Here is a 10,275-nt window from a genome sequence, read left to right on the forward strand (position 1 = left end):
ACGCCGTTCTTCTGAACAGTTCGACGGAACAAATGCTATATTTTTTGTATAATATAGCTTCGTAATATATTACATATTTAAACCGAAACCTGTACTATGTAGGAAGTGCTCCTGCTTCGTGTTCGTGACGCAAAAGGTTGCAATTTTATAGTACGCACGTGCAGCTTACACACTTAAAACACGCTTAACTTAAAAATGTGCTCGGTGAACGTAATGAGCTTTAAGTTGGTACAGAGGTGGCCGAATAACGTGCATAAAAACGTATGAAATATTCACTAAATAAACATACCTGAGTAAAAAGCTAGAAATCAAGAACTTGAAATCCTTACCTATGGCACCCACCTGCAAACGAAAGGCGTCTCATTGGGGCTAACAGCGGACAGGTAGCGACAAGAAAAATGTCAGGCGGCCACGACTGGGGTTTTTCTCGAACACGGTAATAGCAGACGACGTTTCTGGTCCCGAAGCCACACACTCTTTTTCTGTCCGAATTTTGAGTGTATTATTATATCAATTATTTATGACATCAACAAAATATTAAAAAAACGAAGATAACGAGAGCAAGAAAACATGTGTTCTCTTGGTTGTTCAATCTAAATTTATCTTCGGGTTCATATCGTCGTCTGCATTGCGCTTTCTTGTGGATACCGCGACTCTTTACATGTCTGCATATTTCAACCATGCAGTATTGGTGTGCAAAGCGTCTTTATGGTGCGCTTAGCTCCTAAAAAGCGAGCAAAGGCTGAACCACATGTCAGCGATTTGGCGAGCAAGAGACCAAGCGATGGCGGCGACCGACGAGATTTGCCGTCATCCGCCGCTGTCGCCTGTTGCCTAACTCGTTTATAGATTTCCAGAAAATATCGCCTGCACTGACGCGTCTACCGGAAGTGGCTCGGGCGAGAGCCAATAGAACACAAACGGTTCGTGACGTCACAACCTCTGCGCGCGGGCGCGCGGCACTGTTGTTTGGACTGACCAAATGATAGCGGGTCCTGTCGCATCCCGTCGCTTGGAAGACTCGCTCATATTCCGCTCATACTTGAAGCTTGCTCATTGTTACGGGGATTGACAGAGGACGAAAGAGGTCCGTTTCCGGGCAGGGCTTCGGCGGCGGCCTCTGGGTACCCTTATGATTCTACACTGAGCCGCCTCGGTGGCTCCGAGGCGAGAGCTCCGGCCTACGGATCCCCAGGTGGCGGGTTCGAATCCCGACCGAGGTGCCCGCAATATGACGGAGGCTTATTGCGGAGGCTTATTGCGGAGTAGGCGCCGTGTAACCGAGCTTTCGGTTGCACGTCAAAAGATCCCCAGGTGGTCGAAATTAATCCTCAGTCCTCCGCTGGGGCGTGCCAGATGCCCGTCGTTGGTTTGACACGTAAAACCCCCAAATTTGACTTTTTTGATGATTCTACGCTGGGTGAGGCGTCTTAACAAGAGAAACTTCCAGAACCAGACTCGGACAACAGCTGTGCCATCGCCGACGTTGACGCTGCGAAACGCGCTACACGGTGGCGTCACTGCGGACCGCCACCTGTCGACGCGGAGAACGCAACCGGCATCTATCGGCTGTTGCGCCAATCAGACATCTTTGGTTAGCAGACGGTCGCCGTAGGTAGGAGTAGTTTTTAATCTCTGACTATTTACTCGGATACGTTTGGTCAATGAAATTTAAATACTATTAATGCACGTTCTTTGGACTACTCTGTAAAAGAGCGGTGACTTAATACGTTTAAAGAAATTAGATTCACGGCGTTTGTTTTAATAGTCGTTTCTTGCTTTCACTTAGCCGGTAGTTTTGTGTACTGCTATGTACACCGTGTGTCAATTCTTTCTTATATATAGGGTGTCTGAAGTAACCAGGCTCGATCTAAAAGAACCGTTAATATCGGCCCCTGCCACGCAGCAGTCTAAACTTTTTGTCGAAGGTGTATCTTTTGCAAAGGCCGGCTTTATCATGTAAAATTACAAAGTGTAGCTCCTGTTCTGTGAGAAATAGGGCCAGAACACTTACCGGGGTCAATGGCGGACGGCGACACAGACGACCGAGTTGAGCGTCGGGGCGCGTTTGGCGCACGTGTTGATAGATGGCGTCGACAGCGGCGTCGGAATGTGTGTCCGACCACCAAAAGAAAGCAAACGACACGCAGACGAAATGCGTTGGCCGCAAGAAGACCGTCATTGTGCTACCGCTTTTTTAAACTTCGAGTTTTATTTTATTGACCGCGTTCATTTTTAAACCAAAGGTACACTACATAAAGATTATCTTCATTTTAGTAAATCACGGTCGGCTCGAGCAGTCTCGATAAGGGGGCAGCGCCATCTATCAATACGTGCCGCAAACGCGCCCCGCCGCTCGACTCAGTGGTCTGCGTTGCCGCCCGCCATTGACCTGGCAGGATTTTTAGCTGTATTTATTACAGAAATGAAGCTTTTTTTTTTGTAATTTCATAACAAAAACGGAATACTGAAATGCATCTCTGACGACAAGTTTTGATTGCTCGTGCGGGTGTCGATATTTACTGTTCAAATCAGATCAAGCCTAGTAACTTCAGACACCCTATATATGGGTTTAATTGTAGCAATAACTCTTCAATGAAAATTATATTATATTATTTATTAGCATGAGCAAATTCGAGATAGCACTGACATATCGTTTTCATATATTTATGCGTAGTTATCGTTTATCCCTTTCATGCCAGGGGACGCAAGCTAATTATTCTGTTGATCATCTTCGGGCTTCTGATCCTCGGAATATTTCTGCTCGTACTCCTCCTCTCAACTTTCGGTAAGCAGAGACAGAAAGGAAGGGCGTAGAGGTATACCAATTCTTTAAATCGTTCAAACTGCCAAAATGAAAAAAAAAAACAATTGGCAGCGAGTGTTCCTTTTACTTTTAAAGTTCCATAATGCAAAAAGAAAGAAAAAACTGTAGTTAAGGATGAATGGTTTAATTTTGATAGTAAACATCCGTGTTGGAGAGTGAAGAACCTTTATCCTAAAAAAAATATATATATAAAATGTTTTAATGCCCTTCATGCTTCAAGAGGGCGATTGGACAATTTCTTTTTACTTTCAGTAAGTACCGCTTAGAACTATTCACTGGCAGCCATGAATCATAAAACGACCTTTTCGGGGTTTTTTTCTCCCCAATGCGGCGTCCGCGGAAAAAAAGTCGAGAAAAACCAGCAACGTTCACCATCTGAACTCGCAGTCAGAACAAGCGGCTAGCTGATCTCTAGACGATTGAATGCCGGTACGTTTATCGCTGCCACGCGCGTGGGTTCGCAGAGCACAAGAAAAGCGCTGAGTGCCGCACATTGTTAACGTTCAGCTATGTCCTCCATAGCAGCGAATGGGGATGATCGATAAGCGGAATGCATGCCGTGGCATTGATTGTCACGATCCCAAATCGAATGTTCAGGCAGTGCTCGAGCCCGTATGATGTGAGCCGCATTTAAATATCGTCGTGCGGGGATGAAAAAGTTGACGACAAAATCACGAGGATCGAAAAAAATGACAACGCCGCCAACAATGTGATCCCCACCGCTTCATCGTGGAGTTTTGCGAAGTACAAAACTGAATGAAAACGTCGGCTTTTATTCTTGAAATTATTCGGCGACTAGGTAGCTTCTTGGCCAATGGGGTTGCGTTCCAGTGTTACCGGATCCCACTATACTTCATGTCACAAGTTGCGTGCAGTACAAAAGACAACGCCAAGAGAGGGGAGAATGGGCAAGCACTAGAAAAGTCTAGGCAGAAGGGAGAAACTTCCTCTCCAACGTTCCTGGTGCTCTCCCTTTCTCCCCTTGCCCTCCTCTCCCGGTCGGCCTTCCTAGTGTTCGCCCTTTCTCCCTTCGACTGGCGTTGCCCTCGCCTTCGCTGCACACAACTACTGACAGGGAGTATAGCTCCAGGAAGCCTTGTATATAGCGAAAAAAACTCATACTCAATATGGATGAACGGCCCATTGGAAAAACTTGGGGGACTAGAAGGGAACGCGATAGCATTATTGGGCTCCGTTCGCAAACCCTCCAAATGAGGACCCGCGCTCGTTGCCAACCCATAAAAAGCGCCTGTGTGTGATGTAGACGGCTGCGTGACGTGTCATGTGACGTCACGTGACGTCATGTTTGACGTCCCACGTGGCTGTGACGTCATAATCCTATCAACGTGCTAAGTTTGAGGGGAACATGTTCCCCTACATTTGGGGGGAATATTTTTGGCTAAATTTGGCGCTGAACGTTTCAGCCAAACAAAGTGGAAATTTCCGCGCCAAATCTAGCATGACGTGACAGCCACGTGTGACGTCACTCATGGCTACAAGCGTCGTATTATGAATTTTCCCGGTCCCACCGATGCCGACGCGAGATGTTCTGCGACACTAGCTTCAAAATGATATCGCGTTAAAGTCGCCTGGCTCAAACATTACGTCTAACAAATGTTAGGTCAAGTGACCTTCATTTTCTGGCTAAATGTGGCGGTCAATTTATTGTCTCACGTCACGTCATTCTCTCACGGGACATCACGAATTCCCGTGACGGCTCATTGTCACGCTACGTCTCAGTTTCACGTGATGGGACGTCACAATTATCTAGGCTTAAATTAACGGGAAAATTGATGTTATCTGACATCCTGCAATGTCAGGTTATGTGGCTGCGTCATGTGACGTCATTTGTACAGCTAACCTTCGCTGAGAAATTGAAGTCACCTAGCATCATGTCGTTACGTGACATTGTGAGGTAATGCGGCGAGGCTAACACGAGCAAGGTAAACCCGTGAACGATCTGCCTATGGAGTTATACACGACTCTAGTGACTTATAGGAAACGACACTATCGGCCAAATATGGCCGTCTAATCCAAGTCGTACCGTGTCATGTGCCAGCTCAACGCCCGACACCGGGGCATCAGCAAGCGAGCATTGGACGGAAAATGGTTTGCCCCACTTTTTATACTCCAATTCTCGAACCTGCTGCGATGTTTTGACGAAAGTAAGCTTTCAGAGGCTTGACAAATTCTGGGGAAGCGATGAGATTACTGCCTGCTGTGCTTTCCCGGTGCTCGTGAACTTTGATAAACGCAAAATGTCAGGTTCACCCGGTTTCGTAGGTTGCGTGCAGAGCAACATGGGAACATGCTGAGACTACAATTACGACAAAGTCACAAAGACAACTGTTCTATCGCGCAGACCACCGGCGACGTGAAATTAGGGGAACCCCAAGAAAGGAACCGAAACCACAAAGGGACATGTTTCGGCCAGTTCAGTATTTTTCCTCTATGGGCCTTCGGTTTTGCTGAAGACGCAAATAGAATTAAAACCTTTGTGGGCCGGGCACACCGCGCACCAAACTTATGCCGAACACGTGATCCTTGTTAATCTCGGGGAAGAACTACGATGAAGGCAGCCCACAATACGTGATTCCGTAAAGTAGGGATTTATGGTACAGCTTAAGAAGCGGAGGACAATTCTTCAAAATGGTCCAAATTGTTGCTGGGCAACTATAAAGCCCTCAGTAACTCGTCCAAAAATGCTGAGTCACTTGGTCGTACACGCACGCTTGATGTCCGATTTTGGACAGAAGAAAGCAGCACTTATTTTCACAATGCGCATTCGTCAAGTCAGTACGCAAATATGGCAGCGCGCAGAAGGCGAATGTTGCAATCGTCTTTATAGTCGATTTCAAGAAGAGTATGCTCTTCCTCGAGCGCGACATTTTTACCTTTGAAAAGTGTTCGTCGCTCCCGCACCCAAATTGGGTGGAAGACAACGATCGCACCTTGGGGGAAAGGAACGCATGTACTTGGTTCTTCAAGCCCGACGACCAGTTCGCGCTTTCCACTTTTCTCCCGCGTCCTCCTCTCCCCCCTTCTACCCTGTCTACCGTTGTTGGTTTGGTCCTCCCCCACGGTGAGGAGGATCTTCTGCCTTGCAGAATCTCAAGTCTGGTCTTCGGCCTTTCAGGTCGGGTATACTTTGAAATATTTAAAGCCTGTAATGAAGCCTCCACTGCGTTCATGAAGCTGCAAACGTTCTGACACAAGCAGGGCACCGACACAGAGATAATCCTTTTGCAAAGCACATTCCGAAAGGCAGCGCGCGAAGTCTTCTCCTCTCTTCCATACCACCTTATGTACCTCCACTCTTAGGCCCTCTTTATTGGGAGCAATTTATCCCAGCTAGTAGTAGGTGCCACATGAGCAACACGGGCCTCTTGCGTTCACGCGTGGCAACTGAATTGCTACGATTGGCCAAGATCACCATTAAATTATAATTTTTTTAGAGCGCAGCTCTTAAGGGCCCGTTTCCGGCTCGAGTGGCGTCGCAGTCGGCGTAACCGTGAGGTCAAGTGACCGCCCCCCCCCCTTTCCAAGGTCACGCGACCCCCTTGAGGTCACTTGACCCCCCTGAGGCCGCGCGACCCCTTGAGGTCGTACGACACACCTGCAGCATTCGTATTAAAAATAGCGCAAAAAACCGCATCTCCACGTGGTGAATGATGTTGATTGGGGCGAAGCTCTGGTGGTGCTTCTCTGCATAGACGCTGAGCCGCAGCATGCGGAGCCTTTCGTTCGTTTTCGTCTATGTCAGGCTGCGGTCAAATGCTCAAGTGCGTATATAACCACGTTTCATACCACACATTCTGTTTCTCACATGGATGAAAACAAACGAAAGGCTCGCCATGCTGCGGCTCAGCGCCTATGCAGACAAGCACCACCAGAGCTTCGCCCTAATCAACATCATTCACCACGTGGAGATCCGTTTTTTTCTTGCCCTACACAAGCACGGGAGCACATGCTCGTGAGCACGTGAGCGCGTGAGCTCGCGAGCAGGGGCACGAGCTCCCGACGCAGGACATCAGACGGACATACGGACATGGCTAGCCCCTAAGGAGCTTCGCCCCTAAAACGGGACGGAGAGACGAAGAAGCACACAGGACAAGCGTAAAATGGCAACTAAAATTTATTGCAACTTCCAACTTTGCTATCGCCGTGCATGCGCTTAGTCTCGTCTCAACAAAAACACGGCCTACAGCCAAATCAGCAGATACAACCCCCTGAGGCCACGTGACCCCCTGAGGTCACGTGACCCTCCCCCTGAGGCTACGTACCCCCCCCCCCCCCCGAGGTCACGTGACCTCACGACGTCAGACGGCCCCCCTCCCTCCTCTGAGGTCACGTGACCTCAAGGATTCACCTATCTATCAGTACGCTTCCATCCTCCTACTGAAGAGCTGTGTTCGAATCCGGCCTTACAGGGAATTGTAAACGGCTTCCATTGTTTTGCTGCATTTACACACGCTGTTATACTCCATACTCTTGTTTTTCTACCTTTAAATTGCGTTGAGAACACTGACCCATATTTTCGGAACGTTCTTTTCCTCCAAAAACTATCAATTTGAAACCAAAACCATGTCTTTAGCAGTCATCAGTGCCACGTGGGTATCACGTAAAAATTTCGCGTCATTGACTGGGTTGTCGCGCTCCAAACGCCTCTAGTTTCCCGAGTTGCTCGTCCCTTTCGACCCGTACGCGATGCGAACAATTTGTTTCGCAACGCCAGGATCTAGAGGAGGCTAGGGGACGACAAACACCACCCAAAAGACTAGGGCCGGAAGCGGACGTTTTCGCGCCAGCAGTGAAGACTATCGCTGGACACAGATTGGTAACGAGGGCTCAGTCAAAGCTCGGCTTCCAGTCACGTTCGAGCCGAACGTTGACGCAATCATCGTGCCTAATCTGTACCCAGCGGTGGCATTTCCTCATGACAACATCTCTATCACACCTACCTATTTGTTATCTAAAACGTGTTATCTCGGGTTTAGGGTCGAATCTTTAATTTAAAAAAGTGCGATGTTCTCCGGGAATTTCTGAAATGACCGAGCGCGCAAATGACGAGCCTGGGAATTTTTTCGCTTTGAAGTAAGCGATCATTGAGGCGGTCAAGTCGAAAACTGATGCTTCTTCCACGTGTCGGCGGTCCCTAGTCTGACCATTCGCTATTCTTTCACTTTTCACACTACGCACTAGAACACCTTCTGTAGCACTGCCAAAATAAATGTTATGGCGCTTAATCAATAAATGACTCAGAATTTTGAAACCATTTAGAAACAGTCTGACTTGTACTTTTTAATGAGTTTTCCTAAAGATTGGGAATTTATTGCATGGGACTTACATGAAGTATTTTAAGTATATTTATATCGCCATTACACCACGTACCTAGCCCTTTTAGTGCATGTAACTACAATTACATATGTACAAAATCAAATTCGTTATTTACATAGCAGTCCCCAAAAAAACTTTACAGGGTGTCTTTCACCCTAAAAATAAACTACACTAATGGCTGACGGAATGCCTAAATAAGACTATTTTCAACATGATGTCGATGTACGTTAACGGGGAAAGCAAGACGTGGGACAAGGTCCTGCCGCATGTCACGTTCGCTACAACACAGCTGTTCAGGAGTCCACTGGTGTTGCACCATTCCAACTGGTGCTTGGTCGCAAGGTGACCACGACGCTTGACGCCATGCTATCTCACAAGCCAGCTAGCGACAGACGTCACGACGCCCAGGTGGCTGTGGAACCAGTAGAAGTCCACCAGCTCGCCCGAGTCCGGATCCAAGACCAGAAACGTGCCGACGCTGACCGCTACAACCTTCGTCGTCTGGACGTTCACATCCAGCCCGGAGACCGGGAGAGGGTGTGAACACTGATACGACATCGTGGCCTCAACGAGTAACTTTTAAAGCCCTACTTCGGACCATTTAAAGTCCTTCGAAGCCTGGGAGGTTTCAACTACCAAGTGGTGTCCGACGCAACGCACGTATTATCGCGACGCCGACCGCGACCCGAGGGGGTTCACGTCGTTCGCCTTAAGCGATTCTACGCTCGATAAGACTTTATCTGTTCCAAAGGACCCTTTAGTTTCCCGTCCCTTTTATTTGCTTTGTTTTGTTTTCTGTGGCATCGGGGCGATGCATTTCTTAAAGGGGTGAGTAATGCCGCGCCCGCAGCTGGCCGCTTGGACAGCGCCCCCGTGACCCAAAGGTTATCGTGCTTTGCTCTCACGCAAAGAGGCGAGGTTCGATGCCTTGCCGCAGATACACATTTTTGTTATTTCTGGAATTGTGTTCTGGTAAAATCACGAACACCGTTGCTCATTCGAGGTTAGAATATTCAACACGCTAGACCTTCTACGCCATTTGTTCCAGAAGCCCACGCGTGTAGACAAGGGGCTCCGCGTGGCGAGCCGGAATCAGTGTCGCCTCAGGCCCTGCTCGATCCACCTGTTTTCCTCCAACATCGACCCCGGCAATGCTAGCCTCCTTCTACTTTGTTTTGGGTATAAGTTCGCCCATTAACGTTTAGTTTTTTCAGGTTATTCACTGCCTCAACATTTGTCATTCGTGACAATGTCAAGGTTATTAAACGATCTTAAATAGCCTAATGTAAGAATTTACAGAACTTTGGCGAGGTCATCAACGGGGCATTGTCATATACTTTGCTTTATTTTTTTTAAATTACAGTATTTTTTTAGTTTAATGAAATATATCTTCATAGTGTCAAAGAACAGTCCTAGTGAAATAGCTCGCGATGTGACGAAACAACAAGCGGTCAATCTTGCTATTCCCGACAGCTGTGAAAATTGTCCGATTCGGCTTCCGCCGCTTCCATAATAAATACCTTTAAAAAAAAAAGAAAAAAAAAAGAATCAACCAAGCTTGCCGTTTGTGTTTTCTTTCATTTTCAAAATGGACCCAAATGTTTATTTTTATAAAAAAAAACAAAATATCGACTACGAAACCGTGTACGAATGAAATTAGAACACCCGTATTTCTTTTTTTTAAATTTAAATTACGATATGCTTTGCGTGCGCAAAGGCACGGCGAAATATCAAGTATCGCTATCCCAAAAATATATTTCAGCTTACTTGGTTGGCACCTCAAGAATTACCGTTTTCTGTCGGCACAGATAGTTTCTAGGCGCTTTAATTAAACAGATATGCACCGCTTTACCGCGAGAGAGATTTTTAATGGAAAATTCAGAAAAAAAAGGACATCAAAAGAATGTCCTGGCTTTTTCTAGTGTCTTGGGGTTTTTCCTTAAAACATCTTAAATCACCACCAGCTAAGTTGAGTCATAAAGTTTCGTTCATTCAAACCGTTATCTATAACACCCAATCGCTTAAAAAAATAGTTTGCCTTGTTCAGAAAAGTCAATCACCTCGCGGCGCTATCTCTCAGGGAGACATCCTCGTCCACCTGCTGAAAGTTT

This window comes from Ixodes scapularis, unplaced genomic scaffold (assembly GCF_016920785.2).
Source record: "Ixodes scapularis isolate PalLabHiFi unplaced genomic scaffold, ASM1692078v2 PGA_scaffold7__128_contigs__length_106722199, whole genome shotgun sequence".
NCBI classification, from domain to species: Eukaryota; Metazoa; Arthropoda; class Arachnida; order Ixodida; family Ixodidae; genus Ixodes; species Ixodes scapularis.